This window comes from Elephas maximus, chromosome 20 (assembly GCF_024166365.1).
Source record: "Elephas maximus indicus isolate mEleMax1 chromosome 20, mEleMax1 primary haplotype, whole genome shotgun sequence".
Lineage (NCBI taxonomy): Eukaryota > Metazoa > Chordata > Mammalia > Proboscidea > Elephantidae > Elephas > Elephas maximus.
Window position 1 is genome coordinate 13785166 of NC_064838.1, and position 13215 is coordinate 13798380.

Below are 13215 nucleotides of genomic sequence, written 5' to 3' on the forward strand. Positions count from 1 at the left end.
GCAGAAAGGCATCAAATGCTAAGGGTCTTTCTCTCTTGGAACTGACATTTGAGAGGCCCACACAGGCCCAGAGATTGGAAAAAATCTTCCTCCATGTAATGATTTTTCAAATCCGCTTAATATAAAATGTTTCTGTGGAGCAGGCAAAACATGCCACGTTTCAACTCTGGTTGGCAGAAAGTTTGGAGGACACGCACTTGGAGTAGCTAAACCTCAAACCAACTAGTCATTAGGCAAGTGTTTAGGAATGTACACAGCGATTAGGCCACGATTACATCATTTCACCAGTCTTTGCGAGGCACATATTTTTGTAATTAGAGATAATTGGGGGAGGACCAAATGGAAATCAGCAACCTGGATCTGCCAAGAATAACAAGCGTTAGCAATTATACAAGTATCCTCAAATGTTTGTCCTGTTTTTCTCTCATCTGAACATTCACCAGTAACTGGCCACGAGCTCTGTCTCTTATCCTATGGTTTTACTTCTCGGTTATAGGAGATGAGAAAGCACAGCCCTGTAGAATCACAAATGTTGGTGGTTACAGTCACCACCAATTAGGGTTTGTGTAGCTAAAATAAAAGCATGTTTGGAATTGGGAGACCAGGGTCTGTTCCCGAATCCCACTTCTTAATTTTGACCAAGCGATAGAAACATCAAGAAGATTTTCAAAGAGATTCAAATACTTATATAGAAGTGGGTTGAAAATATAAAGCAATGCGCAGACGTAATGAGATACTATCATTATTGCAGTTCTGTTTCCCAGAAACTCCTATTCTCATATCTTAACAAATAGTTGCAACTCTCTCCTATCACATTCCTTTTTACCAGAACTACAGGATCAGCTATCCAAAGCCACTTCTCCTTGAACTCCTTTGTTGTCTCGAACAAGTTGCAAACTACAGATCAATTACCTAGATTCAGCTCCCATTCAGAGATATTTTGTTTGACTTGTAATGTTTTGTGTGTTTGTTTTTGATTTATAAATTGCCTTGCTTATCAACATTTTATATATGGAATACTTCATATTTCATATTGGAATTTGTTTGATATTCTCATAATAAAACCCAGATTTACCACTTCTTTAAAAAAAAAAACTGAAAGGTCTGGCAATATTGGCTTGGATTCCAACCACAGCTGTAATTCCTGGAGCTGAGGAGCAGCTGCCCGGGGGACATGTTCTCTCCACTTCCCCAAGTCCCCACCAGGACTGCGTCCCGCATTGATGCTCCCGGCCTAACCCCACAGGCCTCTAGACTTCAAAACTCATGGAAGCAAGAAGAATAAAGAGAAACAAGGAGACTGAAAAATGAACATACTGGACATCAGTAAATAAGAACGGAGATATCAAACAGCTGCTAAGAGAAGCAGTAGAGGAAAGTGGTGTGAGCTCTACAGCAAAATACTAAGGCAGTATGAGGTACCGGCTCCAGCTCTTACTAGCTTAGGTAAGTTCCTTGGTATTTCTGGGCCGCAATTTCCTCATCCGAAGTCTGGTGACAATAATAGTTACCTTTAGAGTTCATTTAACAGAACATACAACAACGATAACAAAAACCAAACAGTTGCCATCAAATCAATTCCGACTCATGGCGACCCCATGTGTGTCAGAGTGGAACTACTCCCTAGAATTTTCAATGGCTCATTCTTCAGAAGTAGATGGCAGGCCTTTCTTCTGAGGTCGTCTGGGCAGACTCAGACCTCCAACCTTTTTGTTAAGTGCCAACACTTAACCATTTGCACCACCTTGGGACTCCCCAAAATTCATTTAGATAACAAATATTTCCTGAGCACTCACTATGTACCAGGGACTCTTCCAGGCAGTGGTGATAAAACAACAAACCAAACCAAGTCTCTACTCATGTGATTGCCATGAAAGGAATGAATCATTTTAAGCACTCAGAACAACGCCCAGCACATTATACTCAATACATGTTAGGCATTGTTATTATTATTTATGATATGCTATACACTCAGAAAGTTATTACTTAAATCAGGAGTATCAAGCCTGTTTAAATTGGCATTTATTTTCTGATAGCAGCTACCAGAAATACCGTGTTAACAGTGATGTCGAGGCCTTGTCTAGGCTCAGCAAAAAGGAGCTTAGTGATTGATTATTAATGTCTGACTTGGGCTTGGATTAGGCACATGGAAACTTGCCTGGAGGTGTTGCCATCCTGCTTTAAAGGATCCCTAATTTCTGTAAAAGAAGCCCTGGTGGCGCAGTGGTTAAGCACTGGGCTCCTAACCGAAAGTTGGTGGTTCGAAGCCACCGACCGCTCCATGGCAGAAGGATGCGGCAGTTTGTTTCCATAAAGATAACAGACCTGGAAACATTATGGGACAGTTCTATAGGGTTGCTATGAGTTGGAATTGACTCAGTGGCAACAATTTTGGCTTTTTGGTTGAATTTCTGTAAGAGATCCCTGTATGGTGCGAATAGTTAATGTGCTTGGCTTCTAATAGAAAGGTTGGAGGGTCAAGTCTAATCTCAGGTTCCTTGTAAGAAAGGCCTGGTGATCTCCCTCTGAAAAATCAGCCACTGAAAACCCTATGGAGCACAATTCTACCTGAACACACATGCGGTCTCCATGAATCAGAGCTAACACCACAGCAACTAGTTTTGGTTTTTTTTTTTTTTTTTCAGTAAATTAAGCATTATTTCTGCCTCTCTTGTCAGTGTTCTCAGTCTTTCTGAGGCTTCTTGCTCAGAAAGAAACAAAATCATCATATCCCAGTTCCTTCTTGTTTTGCAGACAGCTCAGAAGGGCGAGGTCGTGTTGCAGATGTGCTGAGAACGTGGAAAGCTTCGAGGGCTACTTGCCTGTGATTAGGGAGGGTTTAAAGATGTCTGTCCCAATAATCAGCTGGAAAGATGACTCTTTCAGAACTAGAAACCCAACTCAAGGGAACTGAAGTGTCTGCCGAGTGAGGATACATTTCCCTTCAATAAAATATTTAAAAGGAAAGAAAGAAAAGAAAAACACTCCAACAAATCATACCATGAAACTCAAGCATTAGGCCCTGGCAGGTCTGAAGGCTGAAATTCATTTGGCAATGTCTGTGGCCCCACTGAATTCTCAGGCTTTATCCCCCCACACCTCTGTTCTTACACAATTCTGGACCAGGCAAGAGTTGAAAGACAACACAAGCTTCTGCCTTCACAGACAAGCCGAAATGTTCGCTCTTTACAAATTCTTCAGGGGCAAAAATGAAATAAAACCTTTTCCAACAATATTAAATGTAAACCCACCATATTCCCTTGAAGCTTGCACCTGCCGCCCCAGGCCAGGGCTTCTCTCTGTCCTCCATCAGAATTACACATGGCAGCCAAGTTCACATGCATAAAGAATTCACAATCACAGGCTGCTGAGAGGAGAGCTCACTGGGTAATGAAAGGGAGGAAGCATGTTTGAGCCTCAAGTTTAAAAGCGAACAAGCAAGGGGACATCCCATTATTAAGCAGACACATGCAATAATGGTGGGGGTTAACTCTGTGCAGTGCCTTCAGCGCGGTCTTCTTCACCAGCTTACCTGTCTGTCATAGGGGATGCTGGATGTTCAAAAATTATTCTCACCAGGATGCTCACTTATATATTCCATTATGGCTCCAGAGAATCCATTACTGTCCCTGTCCAAGTAAAACAAAATCTTGTTAATGACAACAAAAGAATGAGCAACAAAAGATAGAATAGATAACTGGGACCTCATAAAAATTAAATATTTCTGTTCATCAAAGAACTTTACAAACAAAGTGAATAGACAGCATATAGATTGGGAGAAAATTTTCAGGAACCATTTATCTGATAAGGGTCTAATATCCAAAATATATTTTAAAAAACTCCTACAACTCAACAACAAAAAGACAACCCAATCAAAAAATGAGCAAAGGGCTTGAACAAACAGTTCACCAAAGAGGGTATTCAAATGACCAATAAGCACATGAAAAGATATTCACTGTCATTAGCCATTAAACCATAAACCAAATCCGTTGCCCTCGAGTCAATTCCGACTCATAGCGACCCTATAGCACAGAGTAGAACTGCCCCATAGGGTTTCCGAGGAGCACCTGGTGGATTCGAATTGTCAACCTTTTGGTTTAGCAGCCGAGCTCTTAACCACTGCACCAAATCAAAACTACAATGAGATACCTCTAACCTCACCCCCGTTAGAATAGCAATGATTAAAAAAAAAAAGAAAAGGAAAACAAGGGGTGTTAGATAGGATGTGGAGAAATTGGAACCCTCATCTGTTTCTAGTGGGAATGCAAAATGATACAGTGACAGTGGAAAACAGTTTGATGGTTTCTCAAAAATTCAAACGTGGAACTACCACATGACCCAGCAATTCCAATCCTAGCTATATACTCAAAAGAAGTAAAAACAAGAATGCAAATAGATACCTGTATACCAGTGTTCATTGCAGCACTTTTCACAATAGCCAAAAGGTGAAAACAATCTAATTGTCTATCAACAGGTGAATGGATACACAAAATGGGGTATATACATACCATGAAATATTACACAGCCATAAAGAAAATGAAGTCCTGACACATGAAATAAGTCAGCTGCAAAAGGACTAATACTATATGACCTCGCTTATATGAAATAAGCAAATATATAGAATCCAAAGCTTATTAATGGTTATCAGAGGTAGGAAGGAGAAGAAAAGGGGAAGTTTTCCCTTGGGAAGAGGTACTGAGTTTGTGTTAATGGTAGTAGAATAATTAGGAAAAAGATAGGGATAAGGGTTGCACAATGTGAATGTGATCAAAGTCATTGAATTGTGCATGAAGAAACTGTTGAATTTGTCAATGTTTTTGTGTGTATTTGCATCACAATAAAACAAAGCAAACCAAACAGAAAACACTTGTGTTATGACAAGTTAGGTGGACTTCCTGAAAAACACGACTATACAAACTGTACAGCATCTGTGATCCTCCTTGCTTTTCCCACATGGCACTCTGGGATTTTCTTTCAGAGTACTTCTCATGGTATAGAATTGATTACTTATTTGTATGGTTATTTGTTTAATATCGATCTCCCTCACCAGTCCATAGCATTTTGAGGACACAGACTGGGTCAGTAAACCAGCACCAGTAAACCAGTTGCTGTTGAGTTGATTCCAAGTCATGGTGGCGCCATGTGTCAGAGTCAACTGTGCTCCTTAGAGTTTTCAATGGCTGATTTTTCAGAAGTAGATTTCCAGGCCTTTTTTCCAAGGTCTTCCTGGGTGGACCCAAACCTCTAACATTTGGTAAGCAGTGAAGAATGTTAACCATGTGTACCACCCAGGGACTTCATACTGTAGCACAGAGGTTGGCAAGCTTTTCTTAAAAGGCCAGATAGTACATATTTTTGGCATTGGGACTACTCAGCTCTGCCCTTGTAGCTTGAAAGCAGCTATAGACAATATATAAACAAGTGATCATGTCTGTGTTCCAATAAAGTTTGATTTACAAAAACAGGTGTGGGGGCTAGTTAGCAAGGGGTAGGCTGGATTTGGCCCATGGGCTGTAGTTTGCGATCCCCTGATCTAGCACGATAAATCATTACTAAATCTGCATGAAGTATAAAATAGGTATGTTTCATTTTTGCATTGAGTCCCAACAAGGAGTAAAGAACAAACTAATGTATGGCAGTTAGAAATCAGGATGGCGAAGAGGTGGTTACATACTGGAAGTGGGCATGGGGACTTTTCAGGTGTTGGGAACATTCTGTTTCTTGATCTGGGTGCTGCTTACACAGTGAATTTACTTTGTAAAGATTCATCAGGTTGTACACTTAAATGTGTGTACTTTTCTGTATGTATGTTATACCCTGAAAAAAGTTTGCAAGTTAAAAAAATAAATACGTAAATAAAATACATAAAGTTAAAGAAAGAAAGCAGAGCATCACTGCCTGCTTGAGTTTCCTTAACGACAACTAATGTAAAAAAAAGTCTCGCAGCCAGTTTTGAGTATAAGCCTAGACGATCAGCTCTATCACCTACTGCCAAACAGAAATTAAAATATGGTTGTTTGGTCTGTCAAATCCAAGGATAAAACCAGTGTTCTGATTATGAAAATGACCTTTGGAGCCAAAGAGATCATGACTCTTTAACCTCTCTGAGCCTCTGTTTTTCTCGTCCTTAACGTAAGTGTCTACTCCATAGCTCTGTTGTAAAGGTTAAATTACATGATACATAAAACATGCCTCGAACGATGCTTGGTCCATGACCAGGAATGTCAGCTAATATTATGAATAAAGACCACAGGGAAAGTAGGGGTTCTGGATATCTTTGCCCCCGACATCCATTCCTCTCTTCCTCTACCCTGCTCTTTCCTAAAGCTAACCAGCACGGACTACATCAGTGGGCTCCCTTGTCTTTTATGACTTCTGGTGTGAGGTAAGAGGCATGAGAGAAGGAGGTCAGGGTATGTATCCCCCCAGGCTCCTCCAAGCAGCACCCTTCAGCCAAGTGGATGTAAAGTGGTCCTTTTCATACAGCCTCTATGTCTTCAGGTCCCTGTAAAGGTTCCTTCTGGCCAGTGGGTGGTAACCCCTCCCTGATTCTAAAAATCCTGGGGTGCTGCCATACTCCTGTGGTTTCCCCACATCTTTGTCTTCTGTTTCCAGGACCCTGACTAATGCATTAACCATATACCAGGAAAGTGATTTCAAACACAAATGAGGCAGGAAAATTTCTGGAAATATTAAATTGTGCTTTACTTTGGCTTACATAAGGGACTTGAACAAAAAAAGGTATTTTTCTTTAGGTCCAGCACAAAAAGGTTATACAAATTTGTTTGCTAAATTTGGGCTTCCTTGTTTCAAGAGTTCATTAAGGCTGAGTTTGTGTTTCAGGGATAAAAACAGCAGTTACCAGCTGACCTAGGAACATAGGTTTTGTTTGGGAGTTGATGCTCAGGGAGGTAGACTGGTGCCAGAAGTCATCTGGCTTGGACACAGTAGTAATGGTGGGTTTTGACTTCTAGGGTTTTTGAAACTTCAGCAATGAATTCCCACCAAGCCTGAGTTGCCCTCTTTGAATGCACACGTGGGCTTGTACAGCGAATGCTGTAGCACTACCCACCATGTACTGACTGACAACAAGAGGCTTTCTAGTTAGAATTGTTGGGACTATGCAAGCCCAGCAGAATTTCTCTATAATCCCAAGGGAGAGTAGAGAGGCCTCCTAAACTGTGACTAAAGATATCCAGACTTCTCTCCAGTCATTCTGATTTTGTATGGCTTGAATTGGGCTTCTAGATCAGAATTTTTAGCATGTGCCCAGGGGTGCCGATACCAATCTCCACTGAGAACAGTGAGGTAGATACTATAATTATCCCCATTTTATAAAGGAGAAAACTGAACCTCTGAGAGCTTCACCTTCCCCAGCTCAAGGTGTGTGGGGCCTAAGCCAGTACTGATTGACGGAGAAAAACTAAACAATTGTGCCATTTCTTGTTTTTAGAGCACGTTCATACCCACTTGAGAAGTACAATTCTTATTTTATTTTGCAGAATCCTGTCAAAATTCAAATGTTTGCAAAATTCCAAGAACTGAGTAATCTTCTACTTCCTCCTTAGCAATCAAGTAAGCTAGAACACTGTAGCTAGCAAAAACCTTTCCACAAATGCTTCTTAGGAAAGACTGGTCACGGGTGTTTGATCTACTAAGACACCGAGCAAAACCAAGAAATATTTCCCATCATGCTATTAGGCACCAAGTTTAGAAAATCAAGTAAAACAATCAACGCACCTTCTCACAGAGTCAGCAAAAAATGTTTATACGATTAATCTTCATCATGGCAGTTCAGTCACAACATTAGTGTCAAATATACCCAGAGAATAAATGTAAATTGTAGGTGAAAATCAATTTATGCATTCAACAACAATTCTACTTGCCTCCATGTACACACTTACTAGCTGTTTGAGGCCTGTAAATAGTTACTGGTCTTCAGAAAGATGCAAGGCTGCAAACTCGGATCCGAGATGAAACAAACAATGACAACATAGCAGCCTCCAAGTACTATCTGAATTAGGAGACCCCTAAGAAGGGGAGGAAAAAGGTCAATACTCTCTGGGGAGAGAGAAAGTGACAGTCAGATTGCTCTTTTTTCTCTTTTTACCTCTTTCAGTTGGAAGGGACAGTGGTTAAGAGCTACGTCAAGCTACAGCTGCTAACCAAAATGTTGGCAGTTCAAATCTACCAATCGCTCCTCGGAAACCCTATGGGGCAGTTCTACTCTATCCTATGTGGTCACTATGAGTCCGAATCTACTTGATGGCTACAAGTTTTGGTTTTTTTAGTTGGAAGGGAAGATTTTGGAGGGGCCCCCCAGATAAAGAATGAGTCCAACCTTGCTTTCATTCCAAATTTCTTGGAAATGGATTCTCTTCCTCTCCTGAAAGGTCTTTGGAAATATCCCATGGATTTCTCTTCTGATGCTCTGGAGAAAAAGGAAATATTTTTAAAAATTCCTGGGAATGCAAAGAGCTGAGAGTCAGGTAAAAAAAATGTAACTAGGAGAGTGTCCTTGGCATGAACCTCAGTAATGTGAAACTCACTTTTCAATTTTGTCTTTTTGGCTGCTCTCAGACAGATGGAAGTAATGGGTTTTCTCTAACCTGCAAAATGTTTATCTTAATATTAGCCACTATTTCCTTTGAACATTTAATAAAATCACAGGTATTGATTGGGTTCAGTCTTTCTATTCTCCTAAACATTCTTTTTGCCCCCCACCTGAATATATTTTTCTGTTCTCCTGCAATGCCTGTCTTTAAGTATAATTATTGAACTAACAGTTTCATTTAATAGAATGTTCAGAGAAGGGGACTCTGGTTGATTGAGTGCTAAAGAAGAAAATTCTTAACATTTAAATGCTCGTTATTGAAAATCTTTCTCTAAAATATCCTTTTTCCTTTTTCCCTCTCTTCCTTTCACCCTTATATCTACTGGTCCTACAGACAAAAAAAAAAAAAAAAAAAAAAACACATAGATACCAGCACAGAAAAATCCAAATTCAAAAATAGAAAAATTAATATAAGAAATTATGGCTACATGTCTGGGGTCTTAAAAGCCTGTGAGCAGCCATTTAGGATACTCCACTGATCTCACGCCTTCGGGAGCAAGGAAGAATGAAGAAAACTAAAGATACAAGGGAAAGATTAGTCCAAAGGACTAATGGACCACATCTACCAAGGCCTCCACCAGTACAACTAGGTGGTGCCTGTCTACCATCACTGACTACTCTGACAAGGATTACAACAGAGGGTCCTGGACAGAGCTGGAGAAAAATGTAGAACAAAATTCTAACTCAAAAAGAAAGACCAGACTTGCTGGTCTGACAGAGACTGGAGAAACCCTGAGACCCAGATACCCTTTCAGCTCAGTAATGAAGTCACTCCTGAGGCTCAACCTGTAGCCAAAGATTGGATGGGCCCATAAAATAAAACAAGACTAAAGGTGTGCACCAGCCCAGCAGCAGGGGCTAGGAGGCAGTTGGGAACAGGAACACTGGTACTAGGGAACCCCAGGTTGAGAAAGGAGAGTGTTGACATGTCATGGAGTTCTTAGCTAATGTCATAGGACAATGTGTGTACTGACTGTTTAATAAGAAGCTAGTTTGTTCTATGTAAACCTTCATCTAAAGTACAATAAAAGATTAAATTAAAAAAAATAAGTTTAAAAAAAAAAGAAGAAACGGTGACTACAAGAGAGGAGAGAACTGCTTTAGGTTCCATACGTAAGTAAGATTTGGAGCTAAGTTTAGCTCTGAGCTCCCCCACAGGAAAGCAATATGAGAATATATCACATTTTCTATCAAAAGGAGCAAAGTGGGTCATAAAGAAAGGAAAAGGGTTTTTTGTTTGTTTGTTACTTGGGGGGATGGGAACCATTAAATCTAGGAATAGTGACTTTAAGGGAAGGTTTATGTGCTTGTTCATTGGTCATTAGACCAATCTGACATCACATCATTGGAGGACTATAATGTGGACAGAAGAAAATCTTTTCTCTCTCTTCCTGCCCACACTTCCACACATATATTTTACTTGATTTTGTAAGCTCTTTTGATTAGAATTTGAATTAAATTATCAGGCTCTCTTAGGTTATAAAAAAAAACAAAAAACCCATTGCCATTGTGTCAATTTCGACTCATAGCGACACTATAGGACAGAGTAGAACTGCCCCATATGGTTTCCAAGGCTATACATCTCCACAGAAGCAGACTGCCACATCTTTCTCCCTCAGAGCCACTGGTGGTTTCGAACCACTGACCTTTTGGTTAGCAGTAGATGACTTTAACCACTGCTCCACCAGGATTCCTTGGTTATAAAGGCAGAAAAAAGTAAACCAGTGGGATCATGGTCCTACCCTCCTGACTTTTTTTTTTTTTTAACCATTTTTAAAAATGTACATTTGGCTGGGCTAGTTTCATAAAAAAAAAAAAAAACCCAGTGCCACATAGTAGCCTTGAAATCATCCTCTAAAAATGCTCCAAAGACTACCTAGTTATTCCAGTATTAATCAGGGACTCAAAGATGAGTTAGCAATAAGGAACATCACTAACCTAAGAAGCTACAGGACAAATACACCTAACTTTGCATTTGTTCTCAAAACCTTTAAGCACTGGAAGCCTTGTTTTTCTTTTCAATTGCGTCATATGCATACTAAAGCTGGACAATGAAAACGGAAGACAGAAGAAGAATTAATGCACTGGAATTGTGGTACTAGCAAAGAATATTGACTATACTATGGACTGCCAGAAGAACAAACAAATCAGTTTTAGAAGAAATACAACCAAATTGCTCCTTAGAAGCAAGGATGGCGAGACTTCAACTCACTTTGGACATGTTTTCAAGGAAGGCTAATCACTAAAAAAAGGACATCATGGTTCGTAAAAGAGAGAGTCAGCAAAAATAAGGAAAACCTCAGTAAGGTGGATTGACAGAATAGCCTCAACAATGGACTCAAACATACCAATGACCACTGAGATGGCACCAAGTCAAAAAAAGAAAAAAAAAAAACGCTTGCTGTCCGGTCGATTTCAACTCATAGCAACCCCGTGGCACAGAGTAGAACTGCCCCGCAGGGTTTCCAAGGAGCGTCTGGTGGATTTGAACTGCTGATCTCTTGGTTAACAGCTGTAGCTCTTAGCCACTACACCACCAGGGTTTCCTGGAGATGGCACAGCACTGGTCAATATTTCATTCTGTTATACGTGAGTCAGGGCTGACTAAATGGCAACTAACAACGGTATGGCTCAAGGAGACCATAAATTATGCTAAAATAAGGACCAATTCAGTTCTTTTCAACTCAGATCCAGATCTGAAATATTCAATTTCATTGTCCTCGTAACTCCATTATCACATTGCATTGTTTCAGTCTCTTTCATGTGAAGAAAGCATAATGATCTTTGGTCAGATTATGTCATGGACTGAATTGTGTCCCCCAAAAATATGTGTATCAATTTGCCTATGCCATGATTCTCAGTATCGTGTGACTGTCCACCATTCTGTCACCTGATGTGATTTTTCTGTGTGGTGAAAATCCTGTCTCAATGATGTTGATGAGATGGGATTAGCAGCAGTTATGTTAACGAGGCACGACTCAATCTACAGCAACGGATTGTGTCTTGAACCAATCTCTTTTGAGATATAAAAGTGAGAAGTGAGCAGAGAGACAGAGGACCTCATCCCACCAAGAAATCAGCACCAGGAGCGAAGCACATCCTTTGGACCCGAGGTTCCTAAGCCGAGATGCTTCTGGACCAGAGGAAGATTGATGATGACAAGGACTTTCCTCCAGAGCCGACAGAGGTAGAAAGCCTTCCCCTAGAGCTGGCACCCTGAATTCAGACTTCTAGCCTACTAAACTGTAAGAGAATAAACTTCTGCTTGTTAAAGCCATCCGCTCGTGGTATTTCTGTTACAGCAACTCTAGATGACTAAACCCAAAGACAGATTATATAGACTTTTTCTTAGTTTATAACTTGTTGAATGTATTTATACCATATAAGTGCTCTTCATTCTTCTGCAACACTAGTCCTGGAGATTTCTAACTTGGGAGGTCCTTGTTTCATTTGCTTTACTTACATTTTATTCACTCTAATGTCTTTAACTTCTAGCTTTTGTATTTAATCAATGGGGTTTGGACTAAATATGTTGTGAAAGGCAGACTTTCACAGCTATTATAAATAAGCAGTTTTCACATTTTAATTTAGAATCACAGGAAAACCAAATGTGTTCAGTGGAAAAGGCGTGAGATCTGATGCCAAAATATTCATGTTTGATTCCTGGCTCCCTCCTTTACTGCCCACTCATAAAATATCCCCAAATTTCTCAGCCTTCCTTTCTAATCCGTAAAATGGGTATAATAATAATAATCTCTCCCTTTGAAGATTGGTTTGAAAACTAGGTAGTATGTGTGAGAGTTTGTCAACCATAAAGCTACATTCACTTCTTATTTATTGTTACTATTAGGCCAAAATTGTTTTTTGAAGACAAACACAGAAAGCCACAACACTAGCAGGAACCATTACAGAATGCTTGCTATGTGCCAGGCATTCTTCCAGGCACTTTAAACACATGAACTCGTTTGATCCTCACAGCAACCCTATGTGGTGTTACTATTCTTCTTCCAATTTTTTAGATGGGAACCTGAGAGACAGAGAAGATAATGAACTTGTTCAAGGTCACACAGCCTGTAAGTGGCATAGCTGAAATTCAAACCCAAACATTATGTGCACAGGCTCATAATCACTACATTGTATGCCTCCAGCGCATGCCTATGGGAAGTATTCTGTATTGGGGATATGAATAAAAGTTACATACATGCGAAAACGGTTCCATCATCAAATAAGCTTAGGAAACTCGGGGCTAAACAAAGTTAAAGAAGGCTCCTCGGATCCTTTAATGTGCACTGTGGATCTCTAAGAATGAGGTAGGGTGGGCAGCACTTCCAGAACCAAAGTGAACCAAACCTATGTCATCATGAGCATCTCAAAGGACTACTGTTGTGCAGATCGCATTTTGGAAAATGCTGGTGTATTGAGGGTGATAAATAAATAGCAATGCAATTTCACTTGCACTGAGGGTTCGCAAAACAATCCTTTGAGGCAGGGGGGACAAATATAAAAGTTTATACTAACTCCATGTATACAAGAGCTGTGTTGTATACACTAAGAGATTAAGTAGGTTATGAGTCTCTGGTTATGATAGCATGCTTGACTAC

At 40.1% G+C, this 13215-nt stretch overlaps 1 long non-coding RNA gene across 1 annotated transcript in view; it reads right to left on the reverse strand.

Moving 5' to 3' along the window:
* Positions 1-3557: 3557 nt before the first annotated feature.
* LOC126064069 (uncharacterized) overlaps positions 3558-13215 on the reverse strand; it is a 187694-nt gene continuing 178036 nt past the window's right edge. The window contains exon 3 of the long non-coding RNA XR_007514444.1: positions 3558-3629. This is a non-coding gene — a long non-coding RNA (uncharacterized LOC126064069). The remainder of the gene's footprint in view (positions 3630-13215) is intronic.